General features: G+C 42.5%; 1 non-coding gene across 1 annotated transcript; it reads right to left on the reverse strand.

Moving 5' to 3' along the window:
• Window positions 1-15,346: 15,346 nt before the first annotated feature.
• Window positions 15,347-15,419, reverse strand: Trnaa-agc (transfer RNA alanine (anticodon AGC)). Its single transcript has one exon. It is a non-coding gene; the product is annotated as a tRNA-Ala (tRNA).
• Between the last annotated feature and the right edge of the window lie 829 nt (window positions 15,420-16,248).

The following is a 16,248-nucleotide window of genomic DNA, read 5'->3' on the forward strand; positions in this document are numbered from 1 at the left end:
ATTTCTCCTCCTTACACGAGGCATCACAACAACGTTTCACCAGGCAACGCCGGTCAACTGCTGTTTGTGTATGCGAAATCGGTTGGAAACTTCCCTCATATCAGCTCGTTGTAGGTTTCGCCACCGGCGCCAACCTTGCGTGAATGCTCTGAAAAGCTAATGATTTGCATATCACAGCATCTTCTTCCTGTCGGTTAAATTTCGCGTCTGTAGCACGTCATCTTCGAGGTGTAGTAATTTGAATGGCCAGTAGTGTACTTCGTTTGCCTCAGGGGCTGAGTCCGATACTCGCCGCTTTTGTGCGCCAGTACAGTGGAATAAACACAGCGTGTGCTAATACGCAGCGTTATTGCCAGGATTTTCTTCAAGTTCCGTGACAGGCTTGGAACTTTCTGCCCGTCGCTGGATAAGGCGGCAGATTTGCCAGGCACAAGAAGTGGAAGACACGACCGGCGCGGCAGTCGGCGCCAGAGGGATGACGCGTCGCGGGGCCGGGCTAATCAAGTCGCAGTGCTGCTCTGGCGGTGCCCTGTCCTTGTCGCTGAAAATTGAGCGCCGCCAGCGACCGAGCCAAAACCGACGCCGACGCAGCTCGCAGGCAAATTGCGCTTTAACACCTCCATTCAGCAGGCGCCGCGATATTAATTCCGCCCCAGGAATTTCGAACCGGGGTCGTAACAAAGTCAGCGCCGGCCTGTTCTCCCCGCGTCGTCCTTTTTCCTCCTTTTCTCCCCTCTTTCACTCGGCGCAGGAATTTCGCACCGCCCTCAGGTGTCGGCGGTCTTTATTAGCACTGGCCCGGAAGAACGTCAGAGCGAAGCAAGTGCTTCGTTAGATGAAAAGTCTATCACTGAGGCCAGTAATACGATTTCTTCCTTGTTCAGTTTTAGCTTTTGCGGTTTTTTACAAGGCACTAAATTTCTTCCATTGATTTTCGTATCAAATACAACAATGTAACATGTACGTCTACTGATCTGGATGTTGCTGGAAGCAAGTCGGCGACTCACCTCAGAAGATGTTGCCCGCAGGAGGCAACGAAACGTCAGGAAGGAGAAGAAGTTTTATATATGGACCTCGGCAATTCAGCCCGGAAATTTTCATTAATGAAGACGCCGGCCGTGAAAGCTTACATGTTATGATAAAACTTGTGAAATTATTAATGACCTGTGAATTATCAAATAATTGTAATTTACAGTTTCTTGTGTTCTGTTAGATTAAATACGAGTGGCACCCCAAAAAGCGAAAGAATGAGTCATTTAAATAGTATCAGTTCCTTGCTAGCGTATCATTAAAACCTCTGCGTGACTATCTTTCAACATCATAATGCAATAAAGGGTTTTCCTGTTGTATTCGACTAACCTCTATACAGAGGGTATCAGCTACTACCCTCGCCAGCATGTTCTCCAGATCTGTTACCCGTAGAAAACATCTGACCACGGGCTACCAAGAAACTAGTACATAATCAGTCACCGTGTTTAATACACTGTGGCACAGCGTGAGACTAACACGAAAAGATGTACCCAAATTGTCATGCCAGCCCAGTTCCACTAGATGTCCAGCCAGAGACTTTACTGCTGAAAGCGGTGGATGGTCTGTTTACTACAGTCCACACGAGTGCACCCCCAAAGTGTTGACGAATGTTGTCGTGAACCCTTTCTACTACAACGTGTATTCACAATACGTGAAATTTCTTCATTTATGACTCTTCCTAGTTCTGCAATTTTAGTAAATAGCAGTTTCTTTGATAAAGATTTTATAATTTCCACTGCCGAAATTTCTGAAACAATTCGCTGACTCCCCGGCCGCTTATGATGCATCGTGTTACGCTGGCGTTCAGAATGTTAACTGTAAGAGAAGTTTCTAACCCTAAAGAGGAACGCAATCCTCCTAAGCCCAAAGAAACAAATTCTCCAGCGGGGCCGAAGGCGAAATGTGCTACATCTGTAGAGTTTCGCACATGTTAAGTTACTTCGGGACCGTGAGAAATGCGTCAATCGGAACCGGAAGTCCTTCGTAGTGGGTGTTCTTTTGGAAGCTGCGGAGGCGTACGCACAGCCGCAGAATAAAGCGTGTCGGCTCCGCGAGCTGCTACTCCGCGCCGCGGCGACCCCTAATTAGCTGCAACCCGCGCAGCAGACGACGCCCTCCGGCAACCGTGGCCCGGTTACGGCACAACTTGCTCCCAGCCCACCGCACGCTTATACGTAATTGTCTCAAAAGTATCCGAGCCAAACTGCGCTGCGCTCTGCGCTTGCAGATTATCCAAGTTGCTGCTAGCTGCACGCCCCGACGGGACGCGCCGGAATTTAGAACTGCGGTAACTGTGAGCTCACTCTCTGGCACTGACTTTCCGCGCTTAGCTTCCTACACGAGCGCAGCTCACGTGACGCAGTTACGCAACAGAACGAAAATCATCGAGCACCGAACACGAGTGGTGTATCAGCTTCAGTGTTTCTCAAATTTTTTTTCTGCCGTTTACCACTAAAGACTCTGTTTAAAGTCCAGCCGACCGAGACATAGTCACTGGTTAGCGTTCCAAAGCGACCATTTTCATGAGCGTTCGCGTCATGTGCCAATACAGTGAGAGAGGTTTATTTTATCAGCGTAATGAGCCAAATGTAAGTGTGTATGGGATACATGAACCATAGACCTTGTCACTGATGGGGAGACTTGCGTGCCTCTGAGACACAGATAGCCATACCGTAGGTGCAACCACAACGCAGCGTTATCTGTTGAGAGGCTAGACAAACTTGTGGTTCCTGAAGAGGGGCAGCAACCTTTTCAGTAGTTGCAGGAGCAACAGTCTGGATGTTGACTGATCTGGCCTTGTAACATCAATCAAAACGGCCTTGCTGTGCTGGTACTGTGAACGGCTGAAAGCGAGGGGGGAAACTACAGTCGTAATTTTTCCCGAGGGCATACGGCACTACTATACGGTTAAATGATGATGGAATCCTTTTGAGTAAAGTATTCCAGAGGTAAAATAGAGCTCCATTCGGATCTCCCGGCGGGGACTACTCAGGACAATTTCATCGGGAGAAAAAAAGAAAAAAATTGGCGTTATACGGATCGGAGCGTAGGATGTTGGATCTCTTAATCGTGAATGCAAGTTAGAAAATTTAAAAAGGAAAATGGATAGGTCACATTTAGATATTGTAGAAATTAGTGAAGTTCGATTTCAGGTGTAACAGGACTTCTGGTCAGGTGAATACAGGGCTATATGTACAAATTCAAAGAGGGGTAATGCAGGCGTAGGTTTAATAACGAATAAGACAATAGGAATGGGGGTAAGCTACCATGAACAGCATAGTGGACGCATTATCGTAGCCAAGATAGACAAGGAGCTCACATCCACCACAGCAGCACAAGTTTAAGGCCGAATAGCTCCGTACATCATGAAGAGATTGGAGAAATGTATGATGAGACAAAAATAAATTATTCAGACAGTTAAGAGAAACGAAAATTTAACGGTGATGGGGGACTGGAATTCGATAGCAGGAAAAGGAAGAGAAGGAAACATTGCAGGTGAATACTGACTGCGGTAAAGGAATGAAAGAGGAGCTGCCTGATAGAATTTTGCGCAGAGCACAATTTAACTATCGCTAACCCATGTTTAAGAATCATGAAAGAAGGTTTTACACGTGGAAGAGACATGGACGGAAGGTTTCAGATTGATTATGTAACGGTAAGACAGAGAATTGGGAACAAAATTTTAAATAGTAAGATATTTCCTGGGTCATATGTGGACTCTGGCCAAAATTTATTGGTTATGAACTGTAGACTGAATACATTGCAAAAAGGTAGTAAATTAATGAAATAGGATATGGATAAGTCGAAAGAACCAGAGGTTACTGAGAATTTCAGAGGGAGCCTTAGGCAACGATTGACAAGGACAGAGGAAATGGATGCAGTTGAAGACGAATGGGTAACGTTGAGAGATGAAATAATGAAGGGAGCAGAAGATCAAATAGGTAAAACGACAAGACCAAGCAGAAATCCTTGGATAACATGAGAAATATTGAATTTATTTGATGAGAGGAGAAAATTTAGCCGGCTGGAGTGGACGAGCGGTTCTAGGCGCTTCAGTCTGGAACCGCGCGACCGCTACGGTCGCAGGTTCGAATCTTGCCTCGGGCATGGATGTGAGTGATGTACTTAGGTTAGTTAGGTTTAAATAGTTCTAAGTTCTAGGGGACTGACGACCTGAGATGTTAAGTCCCATAGTGCTCAGAGCCATTTCAACAATTTGAGAAAATTTAAAAATACAGTAAATGAAATAGGCCAAAGTGAATACAAACGTCTAAATATGAGACTGATAGGAAGTAAAAATGGCTAATCAGAAATGGCTAGTGGACAAATGTAATGATTTAGAAGCATACAGCACCAGGGGAAAGATAGATACCTCCTATAGAAAAATTAACGAGGCCTTTGCAGAAATGAGAAACAGCTGAATGAACATCAGGAGCTCAAATGAAAAATAGCCCTAAGCAAAGAAGTGAAAGCTGAAAGGTAGGAGGAGTATGTAGAAGATCTGTACAAGGGAGATGAACTTGCAGACAATATTATAGAAACAGAAAATGACTTAGATGAAGATGGGATGGGAGACATGTTACTGCGAAAAGAATTTGACAGAGCACCTTAACTCTTAAGTTGAAACAAGGCCCCGGCAGTAGACATCATTTCGTCAGAACACGCCGATAGGCTTGGGAGAACCAGCCATGACAAAACTCATTCCGTTATGCAATATGTATGAGACAAGTGAAATACTCTCAGACCTCAAGAAGAATATAATAATTCCAATTCAAAAGAAAAGTTGCTGGCAGAAGTGAATATTACCGAACTATCAGTTTAATAAGTCATGGCTGCAAAATACTAACACGAATTCTTCACAGAATAATGGCAAATTGGTAGAAGCTGACCTTGGGCAAGTTCAGTTTACATTCCGGAGAAATGTACGAACACTTGAGGCAATACAGACCCTAGGACTTTTCTTATAAGATAGATTAAGGAAAGGGAAACCTAAGTTAATAGCGTTTGTAAGCATAGAAAAAGCTTTTGACTGTGTTGATTGGAATACTCTCTTTGAAATTCTGAAGGCAGCAGGAGTAACAAAACAGGGAGTGGAAGGCTGTTTGTAAATTGTACAGAAACCAGATGGCAGTTATAAGAGTCGAGGGGCATGAAAGGGAAGCAGTGTTTGAAAAGGAACTGAGAAAGCGCTATAGCCTATCTTCGATGTTATTTAATCTGTACATTGAGCAAGCAGTATAGGAACTAGCGAACATCGGACTAGGAATTAAAAGTCCTGGGAGAAGAAATTTACAAAAATGAGATTTGCCGATGCATCGTAATTCTGTCAGAGACGGCAAAGTACTTGGAACAGCAGCTCAACGGAATTGACAGTACCTTAAAAAGAATGCTGGCAATGGCAAGAAAAGTGTTTCTGAAGAGAGAAAAATGCTAACATTGAATATAGATTTAAGTGTTAGCAAGTCTTTTCTGGGTGTATTTGCATGGAACGTGGCCCTGTATGGAAGTGAAAGATGGACGAAAAACAGTTTAGACAAGAAGAGAAGCTTTTGAAATGTGGCGCTACAGAAGAACGCTGAGCTTAGATGGATAGATCACATAACCAGCGAGGAAGTATTGAATACAAATGGGGAGAAAAGAAACTTGTGGCACAACCTGATTAGAAGAAGGAATAGATTGATAGGACAAGTTCTGACACATCAAGGGATCACCGATTTAGTACTGGATAGAAGTGTGGGGAGGTGGAAATCATAGAGGGAGACCAAGAGATGAAAACAGTAAGCAGATTCAGAAGGATGTAGGCTGCAGTAGTTATTCGGAGATGAAGAGCCTTGCGCAGATTAGAGTAGCATGGAGAGCTGCATCAAACCGGCTTCGGACTGAAGATAACAAAAAACAACATGGGACAGGAAGAGTGAAAATCAGATTTACGTTCCTTTGACGTCAAGGTCGTGAGAATGAAAGAGCATAAGCTTCGATTCGATACGAATGTGTAACAAAACTGCAGGTGACTTTGTATTAACGCAGCGAAAACCTTACATTATTCAGGAAACCACAAAAGTTTGAATTGGCTGGTCAGACGGATATATGGATTCCAATTGCCCCAGGACGAGTCCAGTGTCTGGCCCAGTGAGCCATATCGTTCAGCGTGCATACAGATGCGTAGCACAATTAATAGCCGAACAGGACATGCGTGAATATAGACAATAATAGAAACAAAAACATTGCGGTAATCGTGGTTCCACAACTGCGAGATAACTGCGAAGTGAGCTTGTTAGTGCCAATCTATTTGAAATGTAAATATTTCAATTAAGTTCTCATCTAATTAATCTCAAATTTGATGTAAATCTTTATTTTCTTCATGAATAACTACATCAGCAACGTTTCTCGCTGAATGTATCGTGAAGAGTACTGACTACTGGTTTCACTGTACTGAGACGAACATATTTGTCCTCTTGTAACAACAACGACGTTGTACTATTGTACATATAAGTAATTTTTTTTCCATCTGATTTTTCGATAAACTAGTGTAATTGATGTTCTGATTTCATTTCTTTTTTGTTTCATGTCATTGTGTTAAAAAAACTGTAAACAAGTTTCAATGTGAATATTAATGTTTATGTCAAATGTCAAGCAATATTGTAATAGAATTGAAATGTAACAAATGTTGAGACTGTTGTAAGATGTTTAAAATTGTAACTGTGCGTCTGGTCCATACATAGGCAATGTGTTAGGATATGTAGAATGCAAAACCTCGGGTGAATACCCGGCCTGTCAGGGAGCGGTAAAAGGTGGATGGCAGGCGAGCGCGGGAAAATGCGCACGGGCACTGCACGATACAACGGGCTCAGCTGTTGTAGTTGGAGTTTGGCACTGGTTTGAACAACACCTTCTGGAGCGACGAGGCTCTCCTGGAAGACGTAGTTTCACTGAACCTCGGGTAGGCCATTCCAACGCCCACACAGCATGGCAAAATTCCATAGGCACTAAATGGAAAAGTATTGCGACTCTATGAAGAATTAAAGTGCCGATACGTCAAGAGCCATAGCTGCGGTTGTATGTGTGCTCTGTGCCTCGCCATCTCGCCGCCTGCCAACCGCCGCATCGATACAAGCAGGTTGAAACTTTTAGTACTGTATTTGTATGGACCATAGAATGAATTGTCTAATAATAACCTAAATTTTACCAGAACTTTCCCATCATTTAATTATCCTCACAACTACCCTAGATAGGGTCCTTTCCAAATGTTGTGCAATCCGAGTGTCCCGAAATGAAAAATTAAATTTTGTGTTAATAATAATTACTTGCAGATCTAGCTATGTTAGAATGGTGTTTAAAGAACTGTTTTGTTAATGAACCAGTAAATGAATAACGAAGGTCTAACTAAGTTGAAAGATAACTTTAATATTGATATAGTAATGAAGTTTAATTATTTCGAGACAGATATAAAGGTATTTAAATGAGCAGCAAATAAGATAAAAAGAGTAGTAACTCATATACTGGAAATCTTGAACGCATAATAATTTCAGTAATCAATTTTTTTAATATAGTGATCATAACAGTTTCAGGGTCCCCCCCCCCCTTTTTATTCATTTGAATTCTGAAGTGCTCCACATTGGTTTGACCAGCAAAAGTTAAAGTCAATATAAAAGTCAAAATTTATCAGTGTTTTATCTTGATCAAAATTGACATTTTGTGTGTGGCACGAAAGTAATATTTCTAGGGTAACCTAGTATAAAGTTTTCTAGTAGACATTGTAGTGTAGTGTTATGTATTCATGGTTTTTTCCATATCAGTACAGAACGTGAAACTATCAGTTCAATAGATTTTTTGGTTCTAAAATTCTGCTATATTATGCAGTGTTACTACGTGTTGTTTTGCATGAATATACACCAACTTGTACAGGGAAGAAACTCAGTTAATGCCTAATTAGGCTGGCGACCGTATTATTATTAAATTGGTAGCATCTTCAGTGTTGCTTTTGGTCCATCCTGACGTGTAGTTGCATTTCGAACTTGCTTGACGGATCATTGTTATTACAGAGTGGGTGTAAGTCTGATTTGCCACCATTCAGGTACACGCGGTCGATATCTATACGAAAATCCTTTCTCATAAGGTGAACCCCGCTCAGTTACCATAGCACAGGCTTTAACGAGTATTTTGTGCCCCACGCGCACGTTACACTCTGTATTTTGTATTTTGTTAATTATCTTTGGCTCCAACATGAAACCATTACACATGCATTTGACGATTTTTAATACAAATATAAATATTAATTCAAAGGTAGAAAGCTTTATTTGTAAATTTATCAATTTTATTGTACTTTTGGGTAATGTTAATGTATTCAATGTATGCGATGTAAATTTTTTTGGTTATGTAATGTAGTACTATATCCGCCACGTCGTAACTATTATCTATGTTCTGCAAATGAACAAGAAGGCAGCTGATTGTGGAAGGCAGTACGTTAGTGCAGCAACGGTTCCTGTTATAGGATACGGAAGAAGTGTTTGGTAGCAATATTTGAACTGTGATGTGTGGAGAAGAGTGTAGTAAGAAGCATTGTAAAGAGAAGGCGAGGAAGTGGAGCTATTTTCGAAGATGTGTCAGAGTAACAAAGAGAGTTGTCTGAGACTGAGCTATGGCGTCATGGCACAATGCGTTGGTGAAAGTTTTCGCTGGAGTAGTTACTATATAAATTATTCAAGAACTAGGGAACGGTATCAGAGCAGAAGCGTGCCGGATCGAATGACGGAAAAAGAAGCTAAGACAGTTTGATGTGCATGCTTTCAAGATAGCAGAGAAGAACTTAAGGGATTGAAAATTGTTAAATGGCAGATGACAGCTACGTCGCTTTTCAAGAGTATTAGTGAAGTTGGGACTCTTATTGAAACGTGTGAGTGGAAGGAGTCAAAGAAGGAAATAATGGCTTGATAAGTTACGAATTATTTTATTCTTCAGTGAAGGAAAAGGCGTATATACTACACCGCAGCTGAACGAACGGCGTTTATCTGAATCAGTCACTATCGCCTTGAATTTCGCATGCTACGGACTGTTTAGAAGTGTTCAATTATGTGTTAGGGCATAGTACCTGATTGATGGAGAGTGAAGTTATGAATAAACGCGTACCCCGCCTACCAAATACACATAATAGTGCAGGTCTTCATTCTTGTTATGAACATTTGCGTTTTTACCGGGACACATTGTCTGAATTTTATCCTGAAATTTCCCCTGGAATGACTAATATTATTCCCTGTCGAGTGATTTCCTCGAGTTTTATTTTGTAGATCAAATGGTTCAAATGGCTCTGAGCACTATGGGACTTAACATCTGAGGTCATCAGTCCCCTAGAACTTAGAACTACTTAAACCTGGTCATCAGTTCCCTAGAACTTAGAACTACTTAAACCTAACTAACCTAAGGACATCACACACATCCATGCCGGAGGCAGGATTCGAACCTGCGACCGTAGCAGTCGCGCGGCTCTGGACTGAAGCGCCTAGAACCGCTCGGTCACCGAGGCCGGCTATTTTGTAGAAAATAATTTTCAGATCATTTATTAAGTATGGAACAGGAGGCGCAGCGATTTTGCATCCATCTCGAATCACGTAAGCGGTCCAGGGAAACAACGCACAGCTTCTTGCTACCGGCGACTCTTTGCAACGGGAGGCAGGCGAATCTGCAGTAACAAGACCTATTTTATGACTACACCGAACGGCGAGATCATTACTAAATCAGTTTACAGAGATAAATTAATGAAACATTAAGACATTCATTTACAGTAAGAAACGAGGTAATGAAAGTTAAAGTCGCTGTGCATAATCTTTGAAACTATTCATAGAGGCATTGTAATTTATCTTGCAGTCGGATGCCATAAGGAATCTTTAATGCTTACTGATTCCACTTTGACGTAAACAAAAAAATGGTTCAAATGGCTCTGAGCACTATGGGACTCAACTGCTGAGGTCATTAGTCCCCTAGAACTTAGAACTAGTTAAACCTAACCAACCTAAGGACATCACAAACATCCATGCCCGAGGCAGGATTCGAACCTGCGACCGTAGCGGTCTTGCGGTTCCAGACTGCAGCGCCTTTAACCGCACGGCCACTTCGGCCGGCTCTTGACGTAAACACGTACACTGATTAGTACCATACAGTCTTCCAAGAAAACCTGATGGATACCTTCAGCTTATACTCCCAGGATTGCTTCACGATGTTCCCTTGCAACCATTGAGGAATGTGTCACTCACATGATGGAGCACGATATCTAAGAACTAATATGGACCAAGATGGATTCTTCGAGCAGGGCCTGCACCTTTCACCAGACCGCAAACCTTTGGTTATATGTATCTGCGGGTTACCTCAAAATTGAAGCGTAAAACCAGTGCCACTGATACGGTGGAAGAACTGGATCAGCGAACCGTACAGTATTGACAAGCGTTACGAGGTTATCCAGGGATATTTGAAAGACTTTGTAACTCACTGCAGAGAGGATTTCACTATTGCATCCAAACTGGAGGACGACAAGTGAAACATCTTCTATTACAGGTCAGAATGTGCAGTAAATGGTAACTCGTACTGAAGTTGCATTGTATTTCTGCTAGGTCATGGCTGAAATTCGATCTCGATTAGATGGGAACTCAATCGAAAAGTTTAAGTGTAAATTACGTTTGTACTAAATACGACAGTATTTCATAGTGAAGTCGGTGGCGATTTGTAAACACCCATTCGCTATTATGTCGCTAACAACTCATCTCCAGACCGATGTTCACCGAAACGTTCTTACTTCTATTGTCGAGTATTTTCACCAGTATCAGTTTTCGCTATTAACTGTGATTCGCCTGTATATTATAAACGACTAGTGAGCAATTTTGCTGCTTACTGCTATGTTTCTGAAAATCGGTATGGAAATAAAGAGGATATAACTCAGTACTGACACAGCGCACTCCTCTGGAATAACTAGGCACCGCAGAGCTCCACGTTCTCACGCGAAGGACAAATCGCTGTAACACCGTCTCGTGACCTCATTCCACTCACTCAGACACTGCGTACTGGACAGAATTTCAACCAGGACAGTGAGACTGGCAGGAGCGACGTTAGAGCGGCCATAGCCTCCACGGCTACGAATGCGACCAGGACTCACGTTATAGTACTTTGTTTAACCGCATTTTTTGGGAACGCAGCTAACATCGTCTGCAGCTATACACTGAATTACTCAGAAAGCAGTAAAACACTTAATGACCTCTTGCTAATTTGTTATACAGGGTGAATCCTAAGTGCACCTTGTATGGGGTCCGTAAGCCCTTACTATAACTTTGCACTCGGCACAGGTCGTTACGGCGAACGATCGATTGTGACGCGTGGCGAGAGCGAGTGTCGAGATGCGCCAGAGGGTTGGCGGGAATGGTGTGTGCGTGTGTGGAGGCCATTATTGAAATACAGGGTTTTTAACCGAGAAGGGTGTCACAATCGCCGTGGTTAGACCCCTAAATAATAAATAAATACCAGGAAAGTGATGAAGTATCTTTATAAAAGTGATCAGTGACGTTACTAGAGCCGATATTTAGTTTCGCATCTACCGCGCCGGCCTAACCTTGGATTGCAGTGTTGGATGCAGTGATGGATTAGCGTGTGACGATAATGGCAAATGAAGAAAGCCTGTGCTGAGATTAGCCGTAATTAGATATGTATGACGAAGGAAGTGGCAGTCTCCTTTTTGGTTTTGAGAAGAATGTAAGTTCGTAATTAGTAAAACTGTGTTGGTGCTCCTTATTACCATACATTCAGTATTATAGTATTGAACAGGACGAACTGGAAAGTAACAACTTCCGTAGCAGTCAATTCCGATTACCAGCCCCATTAGGTTCACTGTCATGTTAATAATAAATATTGGGCTGCTATTCGATCGGATCAGGTCGGGATAAAAACGGAGGTGTTACAACCTTCAAAATTTTGTAGGTTGTCTTTTGATTTCATTATAAGAGATTCGTGGTGTCCTGTGACTCGTTACAGAGTAGTTATGCAATTACGTTTTATTCGATTTGTTGCCGCAATTAACCTTGGTTTCTGTGTAACAGCGAGAAGCCTCACTAAAATATACAAAACAAAACACAATGCAATGTAACATCGATTGGACGAAACACATTTAGTTTTATCGAAGTATGTTCATTCTATTCTGTCAGAGCACAGCGCAATTCGTAAAAAACGAAGAATTGTCCCTTACTACTGCTGTCCAAAATGTAGACCATCATGAGAGTGCGGCGACGTTCACGTAAAAATGACACTGCCTGAAAAACAAACATGGTATAGAGGCGAGTCTTGTCAACAGTTATTACCGTGCGCGAATGTGACAAATATTGCAAAGAAGACACACAGCGCATGCCGTCCACATCTGCACATTTTTCACAGAAATGCAGATGAAAAAATAAATGACGGTAAGAAATCAAATGAAATGCAAGAACTCTGTAGTCAACCACCGTAGACCAGGAGTTCATTGTACCAAAATGCTCAGAAGGTATACCCACACAAACACCTAAATTTTGTCAGTGAAGTTCGCGTTCGTCCTATACTTTGTGCAGCAGAGATGATTCACAGCCCTTTGAAGGAGGCCGTCATGAGGGAAGGAGTCCAGATTCGTTGGACACGGTGGGGATAAATTGGCTGATATGTGGTAGACGGGAACGTCCCGGCGTTCGCCTCAAACCTGAACTGAAGTGTGAGGTCATCCACATGAGTGTTAAAAGGAATTCGTTAAACTTCGGTTACACGATAAAACAGTATAATCTAAAAGCCGTAAATTCAACTAAATTCCTAGGTACGGTATTACAATTACGAACAACTTAAATTGGATGGAACACATAGAAAATGTTGTGGGGATGGCTAACCAAAGACTGTGTTTTATTGGCAGGACACTTAGAAAATGTAACAGATTTACGAAGGAGACTGCCTACACTACGCTTGTCCGTCCCCTTTTAGAATACTGCTGCGCGGTGTGGGATCCTTACCAGATAGGACTGACGAAGTACATCGAAAGTGTTCAAAGAATGGCAGCACGTTTTGTATTATCGCGAAATATGGGAGAGAGTGCCACAGAAATGATACAGGATTTGGGATGGACATCATTAAAAAAAAGGCGTTTTTCGCTGCGACGGAATCTTCTCACGAAATTCCAATCACCAACTTTCTCCTCCGAATGCGAAAATATTTTGTTGACACCGACCTACATAGGGAGAAAGATCACCACGATAAAATAAGGGAAATCAGAGCTCGTACGGAAAGATATGGGTGTTCGTTCTTTCCGCGCGATATACGAGATTGTAATAATAGAGAATTGTGAAGGTGGTTCGATGAACCCTCTGCCAGGCACTTAAATGTGATTTGCAGAATATCCATGTAGATGTAAATGTAGATTAACTAACGTAGGGTGGTCATGACGTCTTGGACCATTTCTAAGAAATAATGGCTGCATTTATGTCCAATAATCATAATAAAATTCTGTGCTGACGTGGGCCTGTTGTCTTTTTTCGCGATAATCAAGAAGTCTGCTTAGCACAGAAGGACGCGTGGCTGTTGTTAGAGCTCAATTGCGCGGTTTATCTTATCTGTAACTGCAACAAGAGTTCACTTGGAAATCACACAAGCCAGCACCAACATGACCAAACAGTCTTTATGTGATAATAGGTTCCCAAGAACTGAGAACGCTGCCGATGAATCACGCATCGCAGAACTTTATGTTCCACTAGAGACTTTTTGGTGAATCATAGAAGGAACCGAAACAAGTTCGAATGCGTAAGCTAGACTACGAAGAAACAGGTTAGACGCTTAAAAATTAACTATTTGCAAAGTTCTACATTTAGCGATAAAGCAATAAAGCGTACCACATCCAGATGTTTCATAAATTAGTCCAAGAGGATTAAGCAGTTCGCAAGCTGCGTGTTGCGATTTGACAGGAGTTGCATACATCGAACACTTCAAGTAGCACGTTTTGCTTAGCGATTCCGCATCTGAAGGTAAGTTAACGAACACGGCTGCGCTTGTGGGGTAAGAAGCCAGCTGACGCTGCCACTAAATGGCAAAGAGACACACCAAAGGTGAATGTGTGGCTTGGATTCACAAAGACTGCAGTTTACTGACCCATCGTTTGTGCGTAAGAGAAAATTGCTGGAAACATCCACGTTGATATGTTGGAGCATTTCCTGGAACCACAGTTCCAGCAAGAAGGCATTGCTAACACAGTTGTGTTCCAAAAGGATTGAGCACCCCATTGTTTTGCTCTAACAGTACGGGTATAACCTAAATCGAACGTTCACTAAGAGATGGACAGGCAGAGCTCCAGCAAGACTATGACCATCGGGTTCATCTGATTTGACACCTTGTTTCCTACAACAAACTGGTTAACACAATTTGGTGTCCTGTTATTAAGGGTGCATCCTGGAAATCCATAAAGGTAAGAGATGTCCAGGATAAGAGCTCAAGTCTGGGATGCAGCGTCGACTACTTCACAACACAGGCATTCGAATGTATTTAAGTCTACCATTCAACGGTGGTAGTATTGCTTCGACATGGACGGGGGCTATGACTAAGTGCAATGAAAGTATGTACACGGATTGACTCCAGAAACGCCCGTATTATGCAATTATATTCATTACTTCGTAGAAATGAATCGAGACTTTATGGCTATCATGGACATCTGGGCGGCGATCTGTACCACCGCTGGTTCCGAATGTCTTAAACTCTTGCAGCATCTTGCCCAGTTATACTTGCAGTCCATCTTACAAGAACTTCAGCCTCATTTTTCGCGAGAACTAGTGTTAATACAATGTTCGAGCGCAAAATTCTATGTGAGAGATCAGATTCGTAATCCTTGAGAGTATAAGTAAGCGAGGCCTGTCACACAGGTTACCTCGAGACGGATCAAAAGTTTCTAATAGTTGTCAACGGACGAGTGGATGTTACACTCACATTTAGCAACGTCAACAGCGCTGTCTGTTCTGATGAGATGTGACTAGTCTGTATCACGTGTCAAAGCTTATTAGAAAGTCATATTGAAATAAGCCATTGTTAAATTTTACAAAATCCAGCAAGCTCGTGTAGTTTTCCTCCCTAACTAGGAAGCAACTTTACTTCTACTGTCCATCATGCACACATAGCTTCCGACTCCTCCCCCCTACATTTGCTTTCGGTTTGTTTTCATTCTAAACTCAGGTTCGTTCCTAAGATGAAGACACAGTAATCACACGAACTCCTTTTCTTATTGGTACATCAGACCTTTCCATTAAAGGGTTGGTAAATAATGAGAAACGCTTGGTAAAAACTTTTCTGGAGGCGCCGGGTATCGATCCCGGTACCTCTCACATGCTAAGCGAGCGCTCTACCATCTGAGCTACGCCCCCAGATACCACAGAGGCACTTTCCATCAGTTGAGACACAGTACTGGAGTTCGCCTTCTGGCAGCCAAAGCAACGCTGCCCACTGCCAGGGCCACACCCATCGACTGGCCGTCTCCCAAACGGAGCAGAGAAAGTTCGGTACGAAGTGTCTGCTAGCAGGTCAGTTCCGTCCAGAGCTGGGGGCGTAGCTCAGATGATGCCGGCACGGTAGCTCAGCGTGTTCGGTCAGAGGGTTACGTGCCCTCTGTAATAAAAAAACTGAGTCAATCGATCAACAATGAACATAAATGGATGTCTTACGACGTCCGCCCCGAGCACATGCAACGAACAAAAGCGAACAAAATGAGAGTAAAAAAAAAAAAAAAAAAAAAAAAAAAAAAAAAGATGGTAGAGCGCTCGCTTAGCATGTGAGAGGTACCGGGATCGATACCCGGCGCCTCCAGAATTCCTTTTTCCACTGAAGAAAATACTATATTTTTTCATATTATTCATAGTTCTCGTGCGTGGGTAGACCCGCAAATGAGTCATCTGTATCTCCAGCAAAAGTCAATACAGAACGAGAGGTATCCTCTAGAATAGTTTTTGTCCTCTTGTTTTGCAAGGTATTATATGAAGTAACTGAAGCTATGTGTATAAAACTGAACCGGACATGTAAAATGAAAGGGTGACCGAGTCGAAAGCACAAGAATTAGGGTTGGAGATGATGATGATGATGATGATGGTGGTGATGGTGTTGGTGGTGGTGGTGGTGGTGGTGGTGGGGTGATATCAGTGTCATTTATTCCCCAGTTTACGTAATACGGTTTTTTTATGAACAGTGCGATTTCAGCTC

Source organism: Schistocerca nitens, chromosome 1 (assembly GCF_023898315.1).
Source record: "Schistocerca nitens isolate TAMUIC-IGC-003100 chromosome 1, iqSchNite1.1, whole genome shotgun sequence".
Lineage (NCBI taxonomy): Eukaryota > Metazoa > Arthropoda > Insecta > Orthoptera > Acrididae > Schistocerca > Schistocerca nitens.